Source organism: Camelus bactrianus, chromosome 25, assembly GCF_048773025.1.
Source record: "Camelus bactrianus isolate YW-2024 breed Bactrian camel chromosome 25, ASM4877302v1, whole genome shotgun sequence".
NCBI lineage: Eukaryota > Metazoa > Chordata > Mammalia > Artiodactyla > Camelidae > Camelus > Camelus bactrianus.
This window is the reverse complement of record NC_133563.1, coordinates 9,759,573-9,780,005: the sequence shown is the minus strand read 5'-3', so window position 1 is coordinate 9,780,005 and position 20,433 is coordinate 9,759,573. Positions and strand designations below refer to the sequence as shown.

Genomic DNA, 20,433 nt, shown 5'->3' with positions numbered 1-20,433 from the left:
TTACTTCATCCTGTTAATGTGGATAATTTAGAACTGACTTCACAAATTCAGCAAGCCTTTAGTGAGCATATATTTATTTATTCAGAAACTCCAAGAGTCACCCTCAAAGTAGTCTACTAAGTCTAAGTGTGAGCAAACAGAGTTAGGAAGGCCCCAACAATGTGTTCTTATGTGCCTTGTGTTTGGGGTGCATAGAGGAAGCCACAGGGAGATAAGAGGAGAAAGGTCAACTCATGGATGGCCATCAGTGCTGGCTAGGGAGCTTGAACTTCAACCAGGAACTAGTAGGAAGCTTTCTTGATTAAGAAAGTGACATATTCATACTTGTGCTTTAATTAGGTTGTTAACTGAATGATAGCTTGTGAGGGGTGGAGGATGGTTGAGAAGAAAAGTAAGGGGACTAATCCGAAGGCGATTTCAATAGCCTGGATAGCCGGGTGTGGTTTGTAGTCATACAGAAATGACAAGGGCTTCAAGTTAGCAGTACGCATGGAAATGGGAAGAAAGATCTGAGAATGCCGGTGAGGGTAAAATCAACCAAGATTCAGCCACTCAAATAGGGAGGCTCCTGGATTTGGTGTTAAGGTGATTGGGAGGCTGGGAGGATAATACTAGAGATAGAGAAGCCAGGAAGAGAAGTAAGTTTGAGGGTCTAAAAGAGTAACTTCAGTTTTATATATAATGAATTGAAGATGCTATAAAATATCTGAGGTAGAACAGAGAGATGCATCAGAAGGAGAGAGCGAGGGGGAGGGGGAGAGGGAGAGGGGGTGGGAATTGTTGCTAGAGATGAAGATTTAGGAATTATCTGAGAAAAGATAAACACTGAAGCCAAGGGCATAGAAAACATCAATAAAGGAAGAAATCAGAGGAGATGAGCATTAAAGAAACAATTATGGTAAAGTTGTCAGTAAAATACAGGATGCTTGATTAAAATTGAATTTCAGATCAACAGAGAATAATATTTTAGTATAAGAATGTCCCATGCAATATTTAGGACATATTTATGTTAAAAAAGTTTATTCATTATTGATCTGAAATTCATATTTAACTGGGCATTCTGTATTTTTTGTTGCCAAATCTGGCAACTCTAGATTATAGTGATTTCCCATATTTATGGGATGGTCAGGAGAGGAAGAGGTAGTGGAAGGGCCTGGAAATGGACAGATAGGTCCCAGGAAAGCTAGGATGTTGTACCATCATGGCATCATAGGGCAGACTGGGATTCAGGAGAGCTAAGCAGAAGGGTCAAGGGCATTGCATTTGGCAACCTGGAAATTGTTAGGGACCTTGGAGAGAGCAGAGTAGGGTCTGGTTGTGTGGGATAAGGAGTAAATGCAGGACGGGAGATGGAAATAATCAGTGAAGACCCTTATTTTAGGAAATGTGATTTAAAAAGAGGAGAGAGATGGGATGGTAAAGGGTAACAAAATAGGCAAATTTGCAGGATTCGAGTGGCTGAAGCTTTTTCTAGCTTCAGAGCAGGAGATGAGGGAAGTTGTATCCTAAAGATGTAAGAGGAGTGATGGGGATAAGGGTTGGAGCAAACTGGGGATGACGCTGGAGGGGAGAATCTGGCACAAGTAGAGGGATTAACCTTTGCATGGAGGATGCTCCTTCTGCATCCAAGTCTTGAAAGAAGGAGGGGGAGATGGATAAAGATATGGAGATTCTGAGAGTAGGGAAGAGGAAGGAACACTTTTTATTTCTTTTTACTGTCCAACCGTGCTATTGAAAGTGTGTGTTATGGAAGAGGGATTAGGGGAGCAGGAGGGGAAGACTTGGGCTTGAGGTGCTCCCTTTTTCCTGGTTGCCCAGGACAGGTATGATGAAGAGCTCAAAAGTGCATATGATTCATCCAAGTGGGAGCCATTTATTTCCTTCATGGTGTATCTTCCCTCAGCTCTAGTGATTCATATCGATTCAGAACATAATTGAATTGCTCACTAGGGAAAGGAAAACGACAGGAACAGAACTGAACAGGCCTGTTCTCCTCCATTTTGTTAAATCAGGACATCCTGGCCATGAAACGGTCAGGGTTACCTATCCACGTCGCAATCCTGGAAGTGGGCAACAGGGCTGCCAGTCCTAGAAATCTTTTTGGGGAACATGTGAAATTCTAGTCTGTGATGTCCTGTTTCCCCATGCAGATTGTGTCACGCGGGGTTAATTTGCCATGTCACACCCAGCATACCAGGGATTCACGACATGCAGGCAACACACACCGATCCCAACCAACATCTGATCTCCAAGAACAGAGGTCAGAAAACGGCCAGGATATTCTGCAAATAGGAGAGGATGGGGTTGCAGAGCAAAGCAGCCTGCAGTCTCTTAGTTGCTTTTCCTCTCTGCTGGCAAAAGCAGGGATGCTGTTTGCAGCACAGGGAGGGAGTCATTTGCAGAGCTGCAGAAGCCTGAGAAAGCTGAGAAAGAGAAAGAGCTTTTTCAGGGAGGGGATTGGGTGGTGCTGTCTGCCTGGGGAAGCTCTTAGTGCCTCCACCTCCAGAGAACATTAACATTTTCAGCCCTTTCTCCACAGCCCTCTCTCCCTCCCTCCTCCTCACCCCCAACACAAAGGCACAAATGAAATTCCTAAAAGTAGACTACTTCTGCCTAGTTATTTTTAGTATTTGTTGTTAGTATTTATCAAGCTTTTCAGTGTTAATTTGTCCTCCCACCCATTTATCTTCCTGCCTCTAGTTGTGGGGCTTAGGATGAAAGGAGCACATATCAGAAGCAGCTGGTGACCTCAGAGAAACATCTCATAGAGAGAGGAGACTATGGACTTTAAAATCAGTCTCCCCCAACCCCACCTTGAAGAGAAGAAAGAAATATCTGTATTCCATTAGCTTTGGAGAGCAACACAAGTGTTGATAAAAGCAAACCCATTAAAATGTGTAGGTGGTGTTTAGCTAGGTCAAGGGCCCCAGTCAGGGAGCTGGGTCAGGGAGCCCGCACATGCGTGAAATGTCACAGTGCAGGCAAAAAGGGGCAAGAGACTAATAAACAAGCAGAATGCCAGAGGAAAATTGTACCAGAGGGGAAAAAACTATAAAAATTCATGCAAAGAGTCTGGGATCTGAGGGAGCTGAAGGGCTGAAGTAACATGAGGTGGGGTGGGGCTGAAAAGGCCAGAAGCACCATAGTAAGTAATGGCTTAATGCTGAAATACTGCCTGTTCCCATCTCATCTACCTGTCCTGTCTCCTGGAGGCAGTCAGTCATGCCCGAAGTAACCATTGCTCTGGAGAAAAACTCTCAGAACACGTTCTACAGAGGACTGTTGAATGGAAGCAAGAGCATTCTAAATGTGAGCCACATCAGTCCACAGAGCCCTGCTTGTCAAGGTATACATTTCTCAGGAAGCAGGAAAGATCTATTTCCTTTTGCAATTAAAAAAAAATGTTTTAGCTTGCTTTTTATGTTCTTTTTAAAAAAAACTTCACAACATTGTAAATCAACTATACTTCAGTAAAAAATAAAATAAAATAAATAAAAATTTTATCATCTTTCAGTTTCCTAGAAACTGAAAAATAACAGAAACAAAGTGAAAAATTTAATGAATAGTCTCAACAGTAGAATGGAGTGGACAGAGAAAAGAATCAGTGAACTTACAGATAAAGATAACAGAAATTATTAATTAAAAAAACAGAAAATATACTGCAAAAAAAATGTAGGGCCTCAGGGACCTATGGGGATATAGAAATTGTTTGGCAAATATACCTTCAGCATCCTGGAAGAAAAGAAGGAGGACAAGGCCAGAAAGTATTCAAAGAAACAATGGCTGAAAGTTTTCCAAATTTGGCCAAAGACATAGACCTACAGTGTCAAGAAGCTGAGTGAAATCCCAGCAAGATTAACCCAAAGAAGTCAACACTAAGACACATCACATTCAGACTTCTGAAAAATAAAGTCAAGGGAAAAAAATTTGAAAACAGCAAGAGAGAAATGAAACCTTATCTATAAGGAGAAAACAATTAGAATGACAGTGGATTGCTGGTGGGAATGCAGTTTGGTGCAGCCACTGTGGAAAACAGTATGGTGATTCCTCAAAAGACTAGGAATAGACTTACCATATGACCCAGGAATCCCACTCCTGGGCTTATATCCAGAAGGAACCCTGCATCAGGATGACACCTGCACCCCAATGTTCATAGCAGCATTATTTTCAATAGCCAAGACATGGAAACAGCCTAAATGTCCATCAACAGATGACTGGATAAAGAAGAGGTGGTATATTTATACAATGGAATACTACTCAGTCACAAAAACCAGCAACATAATGCCATTTGCAGCAACATGGATGCTCCTGGAGAATGTCATTCTAAGTGAAGTAAGCCAGAAAGAGAAAGAAAAATACCATATGAGATCACTCATATGTGGAATCTTAAAAAAAAAAAAAAAAGCATAAATACAAAACAGAGATAGACTCTTAAACATAGAATACAGACTTGTGGTTGCCAAGGGGGTGGGGGGTGGGAAGAGATAGACTGGGATTTCAAAATTGTAGAATAGATAAACAAGATTATACTGTATAGCACAGGGAAATATACACAAGATCTTATGGTAGCTCACAGAGAAAGGAATGTGACAATGAATATATATATATGTTCATGTATAATTGAAAAATTGTGTTCTACACTGGAATTTGACATAACATTGTAAAATGATTATAAATCAATAAAAAATGTTAAAAAAAAAAAAAAAAGAATGACAGTGGATTTATCATCAGAAAGAATAGAGGCCAAACGGAAGTGGCAGAATATTTTTCAAATGCTGGAAGAAAAGACCCATCAACTCAGAATTCTATACCCAGTGAAAATATCCTTCAGGAATGAAGAGGAAATTGCTCTTATTTACAAATGACATGATGATCTACTAGAAAAATCCAGTGGAACCTACCAAAAGCAAACAAACAAAAGCCTCCTAGAACCAATAAGTGAGTTCAGCTAGGTTATAGTGATACAAGATAAGCAGTAAAGCTTTTTGTTGTTTTGAATAAAGCTATTATAAACACTTTGTGCATGTCTCCCAGTGCAAATTTACACAGGAGTTACTCTAGCAAATATAGGTAGGAGTGAATTTGCTCAACTGAAGGGTATGTGAACATTTCGTTCCATAAGATAAGGTAAAATTGTACCCAAGTGCTTATCAACTTATACTCCCACCATCAGTTTAATTTGCATTTTCCTGATTACAAATCAGGTTGCTCATCTTTTCATATGTTCATTCACCATTCATATTTTTCTCCTCTGGGATAATGTGTCAGATCTATTGCTCATTTTTCTATTGTGTTGTCTTTTTCTTACTGATTTGTAACATTTCTTTGTATAATCTGAATACTGGTCTTTTGTTGTTTCACCTGTGGCAAACGTGTCTCAGATACTGGCATATCTTTCACTTTCTTTACTGTAACCTTTGATAAACAGAAGAACTTAATAGTAGAGTAGGCAAATGTATCGACCTTTCCTTTTGTGATTGGCAGTTTTGTGCCTTAAGAACTCTTTTCCCATTTGGAGGTCAGAAAGATGTTCTCCTGTATTTTCTTCTACAAGTTTTAACACTTCACTTTTCACAGCTAAGTCCTTAATCCCTCTGGAATTGACCTTTGGGTATGGCTCCTTCTTAACTTTGGCTCAGTAAATTATTCCAGCCTTTGTGAGCGCTCTGTTATCTTTTAATTCCAACTTCCCTGCCATGCTGGTTCTAATGCTCTGTCTCTAAAAATTGTGTGGGTTTTTTCTTTCTCTCGGTGTGCCTTGTAATTTTTTTCTTCATAGCCAGACATGATGTACCAGGTAAAAGGAACTGCTATAAATAGATCTTCAGAGTTGTGGTGGGAGTTTTCAGGGACAGGAAGCATTGTCTGCATCCCATGATTAGGCCTTAGTCTTTAGTAAGCCTGTGTCTCAGGACTGTGGACTTCACAAGTATTTGTCAGTTTTTTTCTCCCCACTTAAGTGGGACAGGATGGCTAGGTGGGCTGCGGTCGAGTATTCCCCTCCTCCCACAGTGGAAGGCAGAGGAGCCTGGAGTTGAATGTCCTCTTTCCTCAGGTCAGTTAGGCTCTGGTTAACTAGTATCACCTGAGGGCAGGCTTTGTTACAGAGTGCTCAGACTTACTTCAAAATGGCTTTTTCCTCTTCCCCTTCCTGAAGCCTGAGGGGATTTTTCTGTAATATTTACTGTGAGAATCTGGTAGGGCTCACAGTGTTGTGAGGGCCCCCATGACTGCATCCCCCTGGAGTATTAACTCTCAGAGTTGTCCCCGCAGAGACTCCAGCAATCTTCAGTTACAGTTCAGGTTTCCCTATCCTAGCCCTGCTTCCTGTGACGGTTCCACTGGCAAGGCTCTGCTCAGGGAAGCCGAGACATCCTGTATTCCCCTGTTGGTCTCTCCAATTTTGGGGGCAGTGGTTTCCGAATCCAAGAAGAGTTGTTGATGTGTACTTGTTCTTAGGACAGAGTGATGACTTCCAGGCTCCTTACATGCGGAGCCTGACACCGGAAGTCCTCTGTTGTCTTTTAAAAACTAAATGAATGAGAAAATCTAGGTAGTAAACTCATCCATGGCACAATTTGGGAAGATGGCCAATTCTCCCCTAGGCATCTTTGAAGGAAATTTTGGTCACTTGACCTAAGTGTCTTTCGCTGTAGCCAAGGCATCTTTGCTTTAGCAATTTTTCAAGTGCTTGAGTATTATGTGTTAAAAAGCTAAAGAAACCAAAAACAGAGGAATAGTGAGAGAATCCCCTCTCAGCATTTTAACTATGGCTCAGATCCTTTAAATGAGCTATTTGTTGAGAAAGAAAGCATACATTTTAATGCCTGTTTGTATAGTATTCTGAGTGTGGGTTCCGGTTTTGTGAGGCAACACAGTTTACTGGAAGCATTGCTGGACGGGGAGTCAGGAGACCTGGCTTTAAGCCTTGGTTTGCCATTACCTGCTTGTGAAACCTCTTTGTATCAGGAGTGTGCTCGGCCGCATGTAACAAGAACCTCCTAAAGTGGCTTAGCCAGATTTTTCTTCTCATCTAACAGCCCAGGAGGAGGCAAACTAGGCCCAGTGTAGGGGCTCCTCCTTCCTATTTAGTCTTCACAGTATGTGGCCTTTGTCCTCATGCTGTCACTCAGTGACTACAAAATATGGCTCTACATCTGGCATTTTACTAGCTTCAGGCCTAGGAGGAAGAAGGGCAAAGAGCAAAAACCAAATCCCAGAGCCCTTTACAGGAGCTCTTCTACCAGCTCCGCCTGGGGCCTCCAGCTCACACCCCCAGGGCCCAAACTGCTCTACTGCCCATCCTTAGCTGCAGTTTAAACTGGGCAAATTGCTGCCCTGAACAGAATCAAAGTGCAGTTAGGACAAAGGGCAGAGTGGGTGTCGGACAGGTTCCCAGCAGTGTCTGCTCCACTCTCTTAAGCTTCTGGTGGGAATGCCTACCCCCATGGCAGGGTTGTCTGGATGACAAAATGGAAGGTCACATGCAAGATCACTTCATACACGATAAAAGGCATTTCATAAACAAAGTGGAAATATTATGAACTGTTTTCTCAGAGAGCAAATCGAATGTTAATAGCAAGTCTTACTAAATGCGAAGACTTGGGTAATCAATATCACTTGAACCTTAGCTCATTCTCTTTCAGACATCTTCAGATAAGCCAAGATCCAGGGTTTTCATCAGTACACAGCCTTAAATACCAATCTTCAGATCCATGTTATTATCAAACATTGTTGTGGTGGACATCTGTTCATTTCCTCCAGTATTCCTTTTCCCTCCCTCTTAGTAGGTGGAATGTCTTTCCATATGATTTTTCTTTGGAATGATCCCCTCACCTCTAAGGATAAGCCTTGATTAGTTTAAAGCCATTCAGCAAAGTCTAGTGACTGATTCAGTGATGGGTAATCAGAGTGACTTCAGAACTTGGGACGGCCAGCATGCTAACACTATCCTCTTGTGGTCTTGACCTGCTGAAGATTTTTTTTGCACCATAAGGAGAGGCAGCCAGAAGGTGAAGTCAATCTACAGAGAATATGCATGCTCAGAGAACTGCAAAGAATCAAATGATATACATAGTGAACCTCTGTTTCCCCCAAACCAACCCTACGTCCAGCATTTTTCCCCCAGCTCAATGAACCAAAATATTTCCTTGTTTTGTTATTTATTTGTATAAGTGAGTTTGAGTTGGGTTTTCCATTATTTGTAGCCAAAAGATTCCTGAATGATAGTTTCTATGTATATTCCAGGAAAAAATTGTATGTATTATTTTAATACATTATTTATTATTTAAATAATGTATATATTTTAAACAACATCTTAATATATTATATATTTATATATATTCTGAAGTTTATAGTCCTTTATAGAAAAATAAGCATTCTTAATAATAGAATATTATTATTATTAAGAATATTGATATTCTTAGTGAATATTCTTAAGAATGCTTGTTTTTCCCTGTAAAAATTGCCTGCATAACTTCTGTCTAAAGGATTTTAGAATGTGTAATGCTAGGACCTGAGTCTTGCTCTTTAGGGACTGAACTTATTACAACCCTGTGGTACAAGACTCAGCCCTGAGTACTTTGAGCTAAAGACCAATTAGGCTGAGATATGTCAGTGTTCTTGTAGGTGTGTTTCCTGTTTCCTGTTTGCAAAGGCAGCTACAGAAGAAATAAAAGTAACAGCCTTGCATAAACCACTTACTGAGCTGTCAAATGTTCAAGTAAATTATTCATTAATTATGAGTGCTCTCAGTCGCAGGGCCACACAGCTGCTGGTGAGATCTGCCGGGATAGCTGCGGAGGCTCTCGGGTCCCAGGCGCTGCACCACTGCATAGCGTGAGTTACTTTTTTAACCTCTCATGTGCCTTGGTTTTAAATTGTATAAATTATGGTTCAGAATGCAGAGATGTTGCATCCTAGGTTGTTGTGTGTTTAGTGTTTCATATAGAAAATGCTGGTTTGTACCTGCATGAAAGCTTTGCTATGAGTATACATTTCCATTTTCAACTCTAGATGAATTTGTGTTTGACCGAAAACTATGCACCCAGTCTAATTTTTTAAAAAATTCTGTTCTCTTCTGATTAAATAGAAACCTAAAGAAATTTACTCAAAAAAAAAAAAAACAAAAAACCATATAGAAGTGATAATGAAGTAAAAACCTGACTTGCTTCCTAGAAAAAAGGGCAGTAATTATGTGCCCCTCCTTACTTCCCAAATCTACTCATTTGGTATGGAAAATTGAAGAGGATATTGTGCAGCAAGCAGATGGAATGTTTTGTAATTCAGAAAAGGTTCTTTTGAAATTCTACTATAGTATAGTCAGGACAGCAGCACCTGCAATAGTGAATTTGCTCTTAAGGTAGGGACATTAGTACTTTCCTAATTTGTTGATGTGGGTTTCAAAAGCCGTCTTATTGAATGTTTAGGAAATTGGCTTTTCAGGAAGGGAAATCTACTGATTTATGAATGTCTTGGAAATTTTTCAAAATATGTTAATGGCCTCAGATGAGAGCCAACCAAGATTTGTAGGCAAGGTAATACGGCTTTAGCCCTGGTAATACTTTTTGTGGCTGTTTGTAAACAAGGCATGAATATTAGTCTAATATTTACTTGGTCAGATAGTTTTGTATAAGGACAACTGGATAAAATATTAAAATAAATTTGGGCAAAAACAAAACCTTAGTTTGTATTTTGCTGATATTGGAGGGAAGAGAAATTATATAAAATAAAACTTAAATGTGCTTAGCTTTTCTTCATCCCACTACCTTCATCCCCATTAAGTCTCTGTGGCTTGATTATTAGATGAGAAACATGGCTCAACAGGATGTAACAAGAAAGTGAAAGTGAAGAGCCTTTATTCCAAACTGGGTAGGCTAGTCCTTTTGATAAGATCTATATAGGACAGTAGAGAACGTATTTGAAGTCAAGCTAACCAAAATATATTGTTGTTGTTGGTTTTTTCCTCATGACATTGAGAACTAAGCCTCAGTCCCACTGCATTTCTCCTGGAGGCCAAGAAAGAATTGTGCATTTAAGTTGGTTAGTGATCAGGCAAACTTAAGAGGATCTTTCTTCTTCTGATACTCTGACTGAAGTACTTAATGGATATCACAACCCTAAACATGATAGTAGCCATTGGCTTCGTTCCTTGGATCTTTCTGATATCAAACTAAAGAATAATAGAAAAATGTGCATTTTTGCCCTAAAGACAGTAAAGCATGAGTATGATCCAGCATAAGAACCCTTTCCCTTGACAGGAAGATATAGGGAATCAATGTGTTTGCCATTGGTTTCCGGCCGTTTCTGCCCCTCCTCAGGCATCCAGGTCTCTCTTCTGTGTCTGTGATCTCAGGGACAGGTGATTCCTCACTGCAGGTTCCCTTCTTGAGTGAGCCCCAGACACACTCTACTTCATCTCTGGTTCATGCGGAGCAAGGAGGGGCTACAGGAATTCATGCTGCAGATTTGAGCATCTGCCACACCCAAAGGAGGATAATTTGGATAAAAAATTGACTGAAAAGCTCTTGAGGCGTGAAGAAGCCACTTCCTGCTCAACTACTGTTGGCTTGAGAGAGGAGTGGGCAAGGGCAGGGGTGAGATGACCCTGTCACAGAGACTAAGCTGTCTAACCAGGGCTTTCCAAAAGAATGGCCGAAGTTAGCAAACACTGCCCCAGTTTCCTGGGCTTTCTGGAATTTTGTTCAAGAATTCCAGACTCTCTTGTAAAAATTGCCTAGTGACAGAGTTCCTGACAACAATAGATAGGAAAGGTACATGTAAGGAAACCATTTTAAAGTGAAGTGTGTGAATGGACTCTAGGTTTACGATTATTTCTGACTTCCTGTTGTCTGGGTATCTCTCTTTAGCCCCTTAGGCTAGAATTATTTTGTCTGGATCCCCAAGAAATCCATACTCTTCCCCAAGGCTTCCTGTGTGACTAGCTTCTCAGTTACATGCTGTTACATGGAATTATATTTTTCTACAGTTTTCTGCACTAAAGATCTCTTTCCTCCTCCTCTTAAAAAAAATGCTATTTTAATCTTCTTAGCCTTGGAGCTCTCTATATTTTCAATGTCTCAGAAATCCTCTTCTGTTAAAAAACCTCCTTTGTCAACAGCATAGCTTTTGTTCAGGAGCAGTAATGGGGAGAGATTATTTCAGAGGCTGAGAGCACAAGACACCAAATATCTAGGGGATAATTAGGGTGCCCTTCCAGATTTGTTTTTCAGATGTTTTCAAATAGAGACAAATACTGATCATCCAAATAATTGATTCACTGACAACTATTTTCCATTCAGTCACGTTCTTAATGCCATAACAGCTAATAAGTTCAAAGAAAAAAAAAAAACCCAAACTGCTTTTTATTAGTATGTAGAAAAAAGAATAGAAAGAGAGTAATTGACTTCCCAGCAATTTTGCAACAAGTTCCTTTAGTGTCATGTAGACTTAAGAGAATGTAGTTTGTAGTAGATAAATGATAATTCCAGTTAACCAAAAAGTATTGATAAAGCAGCTACTAACCGGAGCCCTAGTGGAGAATGATGTAGTATAACATGGACTTACATATTTGATAACAGATCATGTTACTAGAAGCCTAATTCATTTATTCATTCAATAAATATTTACTGAGTGTGTTAAATGGTGGGGATATTTGTGGGGAACAAGGCAGGCATGATTTCTGCCTACAGTTGAGTGATGCGAGGTTGGGGGGAAATATTAATCAAGTAGTTACACAAATATATTTTACAAATGTGATCATTACTATGATGGGGGTAGGTGGGGAAAGAAACATAGGAAACCAAGACTATAAAATACAGGTACTACGTCTAGTGTAAGTGGTGATCAGGGAAGACTTCCCTAAAGAAATCTGAAGAGGTTGGGAATGGGGAGGAGAGTGTCCTGGGCAGAAACCCTGAGGTAGAAGAGAGCATGGAGCTTACTGGGAACTGAACCAAGGCCAGTGTTGCTGGAGAGCAAGTGGGGCACGATGTGGGGGAAAGCTAGAAAGGTGGCGGGGCAGATCATGAAAGACTTAGTAGACAATAAGTGAATGAATGAATGAACGAATGAATACGTGAACGAACATGGGTAGTTTATAACATGGAGTGAGTCCTATTGTCTCCTAAAAGGAGTTTGCAATTGTATAATTACTCTGCTGTTTTGGAGAAGGTATTTATTATTCATTCATTCACTCATTCAGCCAGTAAATAAAAGACAAAATCCCCGTTCACATGGATCTTAAATTCTAGTGGACCAAGCAGATAATATGCCAGTAAACAAATATGCAGATTTTATAGTAACTTTTTGTTTGTGAATAAATGATGTGAGTGGTCTTAAATGGAATTTTTTAAATCATTTCAAATATTTATTGTATTGCATTTAAGTGTGGTTATTCCTCTGTTTAGTTAAATAAAGTTACATCTTCTACCAGAGCTAGGACCATGCTCAGCACGTGTTCTTCACAGTACTCAGTTCACAAAGACTTTGGATAAATTCCAAGAGAAGAAATAAGAGAGGGAAGTTGTGAGATTTTTATTTGTTCTTGTTTCTGAGGAGAAAATTGATTCCACTGCCCCCGCACCTACCCTCCAGGTCCTTACCATCTCTTCTTGGAATGGTGGGGGCAGGAGGAGGGGAGCAACAAAAAGACTCAAGTGAAAACAACAGAGGCTAACGCTGATGGAAAAGGATCCAAGAGGGAGAATATTCCAGAGTCTATTTCTTTTGATAAAAAGAGCTTAGTATGTCTTATGATACACTTAAAATACTGTATAGATTTTGCACATTTGCTATCTCTATAAAAGGTTCGCATCTTACAATCAATGTGTACATTTAAGGAGAGACATTTCTTTGCCACATTCCCCAAAGCTGTCATTTAATTGATGGTGCATCTTAAAAGCATCAGTGACTTACAATTCAGAAAGTAATACTTATCTGGACCCTTGTTTGAATTTTCAGTCATGCCTGTCTTTTCTGCTTGAAGATTTCCTGATGGCAGTGTCTGCATATCTACCTATAAAGTATTACCGTTGACGGAATTAAACCAGAGCACTTGTGAGGGTCACCTTCAGGTCCTGCTTGCAAAAATCAGAAAGTAGTTCATTGTATCAAAGGGAGGCATAATAATTATCTGTTTTAATCTTCAGGAACATCCTTGTTTCTAATTTCCAAGTTGTATGAATCAAAGCGATTATTTCCATATAATCCAAGAGGAATAATAGAAATGTTGTTAGTGTGATCCTTTAGTACAAGAGTTCTTAACTGCAGCTCTGTTAATGTTTTGGACCAGATAATTCTGTTGTGAAGGGCTGTCCTATGAAGTGTAGCATATTTGGTAGTGTCCTGATGCCAGCCATATCTCCCCCGTCATGACAGTCCTCTCTAGACATTGTCACATGTGCTCTGGGGCAGGTAAAAGTGCTCTCAGTTGAGAACGACTTCTTTAGTATATCATAATCAGGGCTCAGTGCTGTGTTAGCTTTGTATTATAGTTGTATTGCAAACATGTCCAATTCTAAATGCATAGCTTTTAGTTTAACAGGATGGTATCTTTATAATTCTATAGTTCTTACATCACAATTAAAAATGCTATTATGAAACCCGAAGTCTAAATAATTAGATTTTTATTCAGCCAAATGTGTGAAATTCTGACATGGTAATATGTTTTGGGGCCCGGGGGACAGGGATGGTTTGCACTTTGAGGGCCTTATTTTATTGGTTAAAACCTTACAAGATTTTATCCTCAAAGTTTAAAACTTACTTAGCCGCTCAACTGTTTGTTTAAAGATACATTTATGGGAATCTTCATGCCACAAAGGACTCCAGCTCAGTCAGCTGCAATAACTAATAGCCTTTTGGTGACATATAGAAACTTAAAGGAGGCACATTCAGCGAGTTCATTTCTGGTTGTAGAGGAAGCTGAGAACAGCAGAGAGAGAAAAGTGCCACTCGGTATCCTTTGGTGATGGTACTTGACATTTAGCATAAGTTATTAGAAAGTGTAGTGGTTTAATGTTTCCGTGGTTTACTCTAAGTTTCTGAAAAAGGGAAGAATGTGTGTTCTTTCTGTCACTGTTAAGCTAAGAAATGGCATTTCAAAGTCATTTTAATCGTACACGATTAAATCTTCTAAAGCGGTATTTTACTCTGCTGTGGTGCCTCGGGAGGCTTAAGATGGCATAAATTTGCTTAGACATATGACTAGTATATGATACCATTAAGAGAACTATATTTAAAATTCCTTTTTACTGTTACTTACTTTGCTTAAAGGCCTCCTGCCTCAAAGTGTTGCATGTAGTTCAAATGGACCAATATTACATTATAAAATAGAGCTCTCTTTCATGTCACTATTATGTTCGGGAATATTTAAGAACTTCCAGTCGTCTCAAGAATAATGTTCTAATTCTTTTTCATGGCACTCAAAGCCTTGGACTAACTGGGCTGCAACCCATCTTTTCAGATTTATCACCTTTACCTCCATTTGCCCCTGTCCCCATAGCACACTCCAGCTGCAATGAACTAGGTGGCCTGGGGCATCCTTGCACTTTTCTGCCTTCATAGCTCTTCTCTCTGCCCCATAGCTCTGTGATCTCTGCCCCTCAGATTCCAATCCATGCTTAAGAATCATTTTTTTTCCCTGAAATTTCCCCAAATTTTCTCAGTTGGAATTAATCTCTCTCTTTCTCGCTCTCTCTCTCCTTCTCTCCTATAATGTTTGGAAAGCGCTACACTAGTACTTTTCAAACTATCTATGGGAAGGACTAGATTTTTTTTTATTACTATTTCCAATTCATTAGGGCCAATATGTGTCCTGTCCATAACGAGTACTTAGATCTCACACTGTGAAATTCACACATCCAAAGTGGTCTAGACCCCATTCAGTGAACCGACTCCACTTGATCACACATTTGGATATTGCAGCTATGTCCAATGCTCTAAAAGTGTCTAGCAGTTACTTGCAATCTCTGTACCTGTCCGGTTGTTGTCTGGTAAGAAATAGTTCATGAGGGGACACTGGTCCACAGACCACACTTTAACAAGCACTGCCCTAGACTCCATGAGGACAGGAGCTAGGTCTGCTTTTTTCATCATACTTCTAGCACTTGGCATTGCTTGTCACATAGTAAGCACATGTATTCAACGCAGAAGTATCCTACTACAGATAACAGCACCTAACAGCACCAAGATATCTTGGATCGAATCTTGATCACTTTTTAGCACCTATAGGATTATCGTGCCTAACCTGTATGAGAAATATCAGACTGAAAATAGGAATGAATGAGAATATCAGACTGATTTATTTTAAAAATATACTCTCTTTAGTATAAATAATGCTCTTTAGTATAAAATCTGCTGAAATAAAACATACACTCGGCCTGCTAGTCCTGGTATAGCCTTTATAAATGAAGATGCAGAGTGAACCCTACTTCAGGATGACACCTGCACCCCAATGTTCATAGCAGCACTATTTACAATAGCCAAGACATGGAAACAGCCTAAATGTCCATTGACAGATGACTGGGTAAAGAAGATGTGGTATATTTATACAATGGAATACTATTCAGCCTTGAAAAACAACAACATAATGCCATTTGCAGCAACATGGATGTCCCTGGAAAATGTCATTCTAAGTGAAGTAAGCCAGAAAGAGAAAGAAAAATACCATATGAGACTGCTCATATGTGGAATCTTAAAAAAAAAAAAAAAAAGAACATAAATACAAAACAGAAACAGACTCATAGACATAGAACACAAATTTATTGTTGCCAAGGGGGCAGGGGGTGGAAAGGGACAGACTGGGAGTTCAAAATTTGTAGACACTGACAGGTGTATGTAGAATAGGTAAACGAGATTATACTGTATAGCACAGGGAAATATATACAAGATCTTGTGGTAGCTCACAGCAAAAAAGAATGTGACAAGGAATATATGTATGTTCATGTATAACTGAAAAATTGTGCCCTACAATGGAAATTGACACAACATTGTAAACTGACCATAACTCAACAAAAAAAAAGTTAATTAAATAAATGATCATTTGATCTATAATTTGATTTTCTTTCCCTAGATAGTTGCAAAAACTCACTGTAATTAACTTTATTTAAGTAAAATAAAGGGAGCTTAGAAGAAATCTAAAAATTTAGCATGTTAAATAGCAATATTGAGAAGTTGTCTGAGAGAAATGTACTCCTAATAGGAAACCCCACAGAAACAAAACTGTATTTTAAACCAAAATGGCTTTCTTTTATGCAGCTCAAGGGGATACGCTGAAACTCTTAAGCAGTCTAACATCGTATTTTTTGAAAATGAGACTTACATGGAGTTAGATGTTTAACTTTCTACTAACTAGCTAAATTTCTACTGGGAAAAACACCTGGGATATGAGTAACATTGTTCAAAATTTTAAATGTAAGAAATTTAGAATAAATTACTTGATAATGCTATTGGAACATAGATTTCTAACTTTCAGAAGTTCAAGAGTGTCTTTCTGAAGTGGTAAGAAGTAGTTGCAGTTGAATGTTCATATTTTTCATTGAATATTTCATTATATTAAACAGCCAAGAAAAACAAGAACATTTATTATATGTTTTTCCCACCCTTGTTAGCCACTTACTTTTCTATGGAACATTTGTTCTTTCTGGGAAACATATGGCATATGACCAGAACCATAATTAGTAACAGTTTGATGTTATAGGAATTTGAATTTCGGCAATTTCTAGCTTCTTCCTCTGAAATATAAAAGCAGTGAATACAGATCCTATGGGTTCACTGGAGTCAGCTTTTCCTCCTTTACAACTTGTGTTTTAATTGAGGAGGTGTTTCAAGACTCTTGTGAATACTTTCATAACTCTGCCCCAGACCCAGAAGGTGCCAGAAGGAGGCACTGTTGTAAGAACTTTACATATATCAGTGTAATCATTGCAATGACGGGTGAGATAACAGAGGCATGAAGACATTAATTTGCCAAAGTCACTTCAATGGGAGGGAAACTGTGTAGTTGAGATTCACCTTAGGAAGTTCGGCTCCAGATTCTGTGCTCTAGCTCTCATCCCTTAGTGTCTTATGCTGCTTTGCTCCCCTAAGTAGAGATTCCATTGGTATAATCCTGCAGAAGAGGTTATTTTCTTGCAGACTGTTTCTGCCTAATACTAGGTAGGAAATGCTGAGCAACTGGGGAATATTAGATAACAACAAGTGGTGGGTAACTGGTAATTCTGGGTAACTAGAGAATGCTGGGTAACCAAGGAATCCTGGGTAACTAGAGAATGCTGGGTAACCAAGGAATCCTGGGTAACCAAGGAATCCTGGGTAATCAGGGAATGCTGGGTACCTGGGGGAAAAGGGTGAGAAGCCATTAGTTGGCAGCTTACTCTGAACAACTTTCTAGCATCTGTAAACCAAAGGGTTGTTGTTATTAATACAAGATCTGGGACTGTCCTACAGAGTCAGTCACTCTCAAGCAGGATCCCTAAAAGCAGTGTCATCTTTGAATCAGAAGGAATAATATTTGTAGTAAGCACTTTTGCTTTGTGTTGGAAGCCATGGTTGCTGAGGCCGATTATTCACAGAAGTCAGGCATCCTGTGTTACTAATAGATTCATTAAGGACTGAAAATGTGACACTGCTTAGCAACATGCATCTTCTGAGCAGGAGGAGCAGCAGCAACAAGTATGTCCTGGCAGGTATTTTCATTTTCCTTTCAACTAACATTGTTTGTTTCCATTGTCATAGTATTAGCCAAGTGCCTTGGTGGGGGTTGGTTTAGATATATTCCCTTACATACAGAGATTGGCCCTGAAAGCTGGCATTAGTCCAGTGTAGAACCAGAAGAAAAAGTAAGCTGCAAGTAAGAAAAAGTAGTAAAAGATACCTGCAACTCTAATGTTCTGTATAAGGCTCCTAATTTTCACTGCTGGCAAGTGTGCAGTGGTGGTGATGTTACCCCTGTAAGATGTGGGAACTTGCTGTAATACTTTTCAGACTTCTTGTTTTGTTGGCTCTGGTCTTTCAGGTAGTAACAGAGTCCATAATCACTGAAAGCAGACATAATCCCTACTTCCTCCCAGTGAAAATTTAGTACTTTCCCTAATAACATTGCTAACACTACCCTGTCATTTGCACTTCACCATGTGTGTTGGAGAATGAGTTTGTGTCTGGGGAGAATTTGATCTGGATTGACTTTTACCCAAACCCTTCTTTCTTCTCCAAATTAAAATAGAAACTGTGCATCTGAGAATCCTGGCATTCTTTCGCATTCTTCCCTTTCTCTGTATCCAAAGTCATTCCAGCTTGGTGTCTTAAATTATGATGTTGTAACTTGACTTCTGCTCTGATGAAGAGCTAGAAATCCCAGAGGTTGGGGCCATCTTAAAGGGAAGACCATCTAAAAAGGCTTAAACAATTGTGGGAGGAAAGAAGGATTAACCTTCTTGCATGAAAACAACGGGCAAAGAATCAATTCACCCTAGAACAGAGGCAGCTGTTCATCCTGGAGGGGGAGATGTTCCACTTGGGATTGTCATCCAGTGATTAATGTCTTTTCAATTCCAGGATATATGGTGAAGCTTTTGGGATTTGAGTGAGCAGATTGTTCGATTCTTTGTCCCTCTTAGGGAAGGGTCCTGGAATGTGTAAATCTTCCTCTTGCAGTTTCAGTTTTCAGTGCTTTTCACACCCTTGGCTTTGCTTTTACTTTGTTGTGTCCTAGAATCACTAATTAATTATGAACCCAGTTCCTTCTGTGCATTGCTAATTGGATGTTTTGAAAAAAACTGCTCCATGCTGCCTTAAATAATGAGGAGAAAATTAAAAGGCTGAGAAGTCCTGGGAAAGATAGACCATGACCATTGGAAATCCAGCAGATATTACCCAAGATATCTGTTGCCCCAGTAACCAGGGGAGACAGAGCAATGGGGCAGTGGGGTTAGAAAAAATGTTCACAGTAAAGTGATAAAAAAAAAAAAGACAGGGTCAGTAAGAGGGTCCATTGTTGGGAAGACCATTTATGTGGAAGGAAATCCTGCTTGAAGACTGTATATGCTGGAAAGCTCTAGCTAGCCAAAGCCTCAGGGGGGGAGGTGGAGGGGGGAAGTTCCCTGAGAACAGGGGAAGAGCCAGGACTTAGGAGTCCAACATCCTGACATCTGTGTCTGGACTCTGCCATTTACTAACTGTGGAATTTGGAGCAAATGACTTTACCTCTCTGAGCATCCAGCTCTTCATCTGTGAGATGAAAAATAGCAGTACTTGTCTCAGAATTGTGGTGAGGAGTAAATGGGATCAAATTGGTGAGTGTCTAGACCACTTCCTGGCATATGAAAAATTCTCAGTACTGGCTTAGATATTATTATTATTATTATTATTATTATTATTATTATTATTATTATTATTATTATTATTATTATTATTATGCAGTTACATTGTCAACTTAGTGATTTAATAGCAATAAAGATATTAACAACAGGTAAGGTACCTAGCCTGACACAGCTCAGAAGGATTGGCTTTAAAATACATTGTAGAAGAATCATTATTCCCATTTTGTCTTCTCTATTCTCTTTCTGGTCAGTTTGTTTTCTTCCCTTATTCCATCCTCCCTCTTCACTCTTTCTCTTAAGAGAGGAGAGGAATTTAAAACTGGATAAGAAAAGTGCAGCTGTTCATCTGGGGCCTTTGGTTATCAAGAAGGAGGCTGCCAGACCACAGCTGGCCAAATAACCCATGGAAACCATTCCCAAAGTGCATTCTATCATCCTGTGCTGCTACTTAATGTCTTTTAGACATAAGTGGCTTGCAGCTTCAGATTCTAGAGTTTTCTCCCCCATTAGAATGTAAGTCTCCAAGATGGCAAGGATTTTTGTCTCTTTTGTTCACTGCTATTTCTCTAGTGTTTAGAACTATGCCTTGCACATGTATGTGTCCAATTGATATTTGTTGGAGGGAGGAGGGAAGGAAGGAAGGAAGAAAGGAAGGAAGGAAGGACAGATGAAATTCACCTAGCAGAGCTTGAGGCCAAAAAAAATAAAGTCTTAGAAAAGAGAGTCTAATAGAAGACCTATAGGTATTCAAAACAACAAACATTTAGTGAGCACCTACTCTGTACCCAACACTGTACCAGGTAGTAAGGATGTAACAAAAAATAAGGTACTATCTTTGCCACCAAGGACAGAGGTCTAGGAGGGATCCAGACAGTCTTAAATGAGATATAACTGCGGTAGGTATCTTTTGGAGTAAAGTAGATAATTTGTGTGTTATCAGATTACACAGAACAAAAACATGGTATCAAATAGTTAGGTGCTGTGTTAGTTTCCTAGAGCTGCCATAACAAAGTATCACAATCTGGGTGGCTTAAAACAACAGAAAGTTATTCTCTCACAGTTCTGAAGGCTAAATCTTTGCACTCAAGGTATTGGCAGGACCACATTCCCGCCAGAG

General features: G+C 39.5%; 1 protein-coding gene across 10 annotated transcripts in view; it reads left to right on the top strand.

The window, feature by feature from the left end:
* Window positions 1-20,433, top strand: part of NCALD (neurocalcin delta) — a 364,310-nt gene that overhangs the window by 198,157 nt on the left and 145,720 nt on the right. For 7 of the 10 annotated variants that reach the window (XM_074352999.1, XM_074353005.1, XM_074353004.1 and 4 more), the window contains one exon: window positions 8,755-8,838. The exons of the other annotated variants lie outside the window; for them this stretch is intronic. The gene's annotated coding sequence lies outside the window, so the exon portion shown is untranslated. The remainder of the gene's footprint in view (window positions 1-8,754; window positions 8,839-20,433) is intronic. 10 annotated transcript variants of the gene reach the window in all.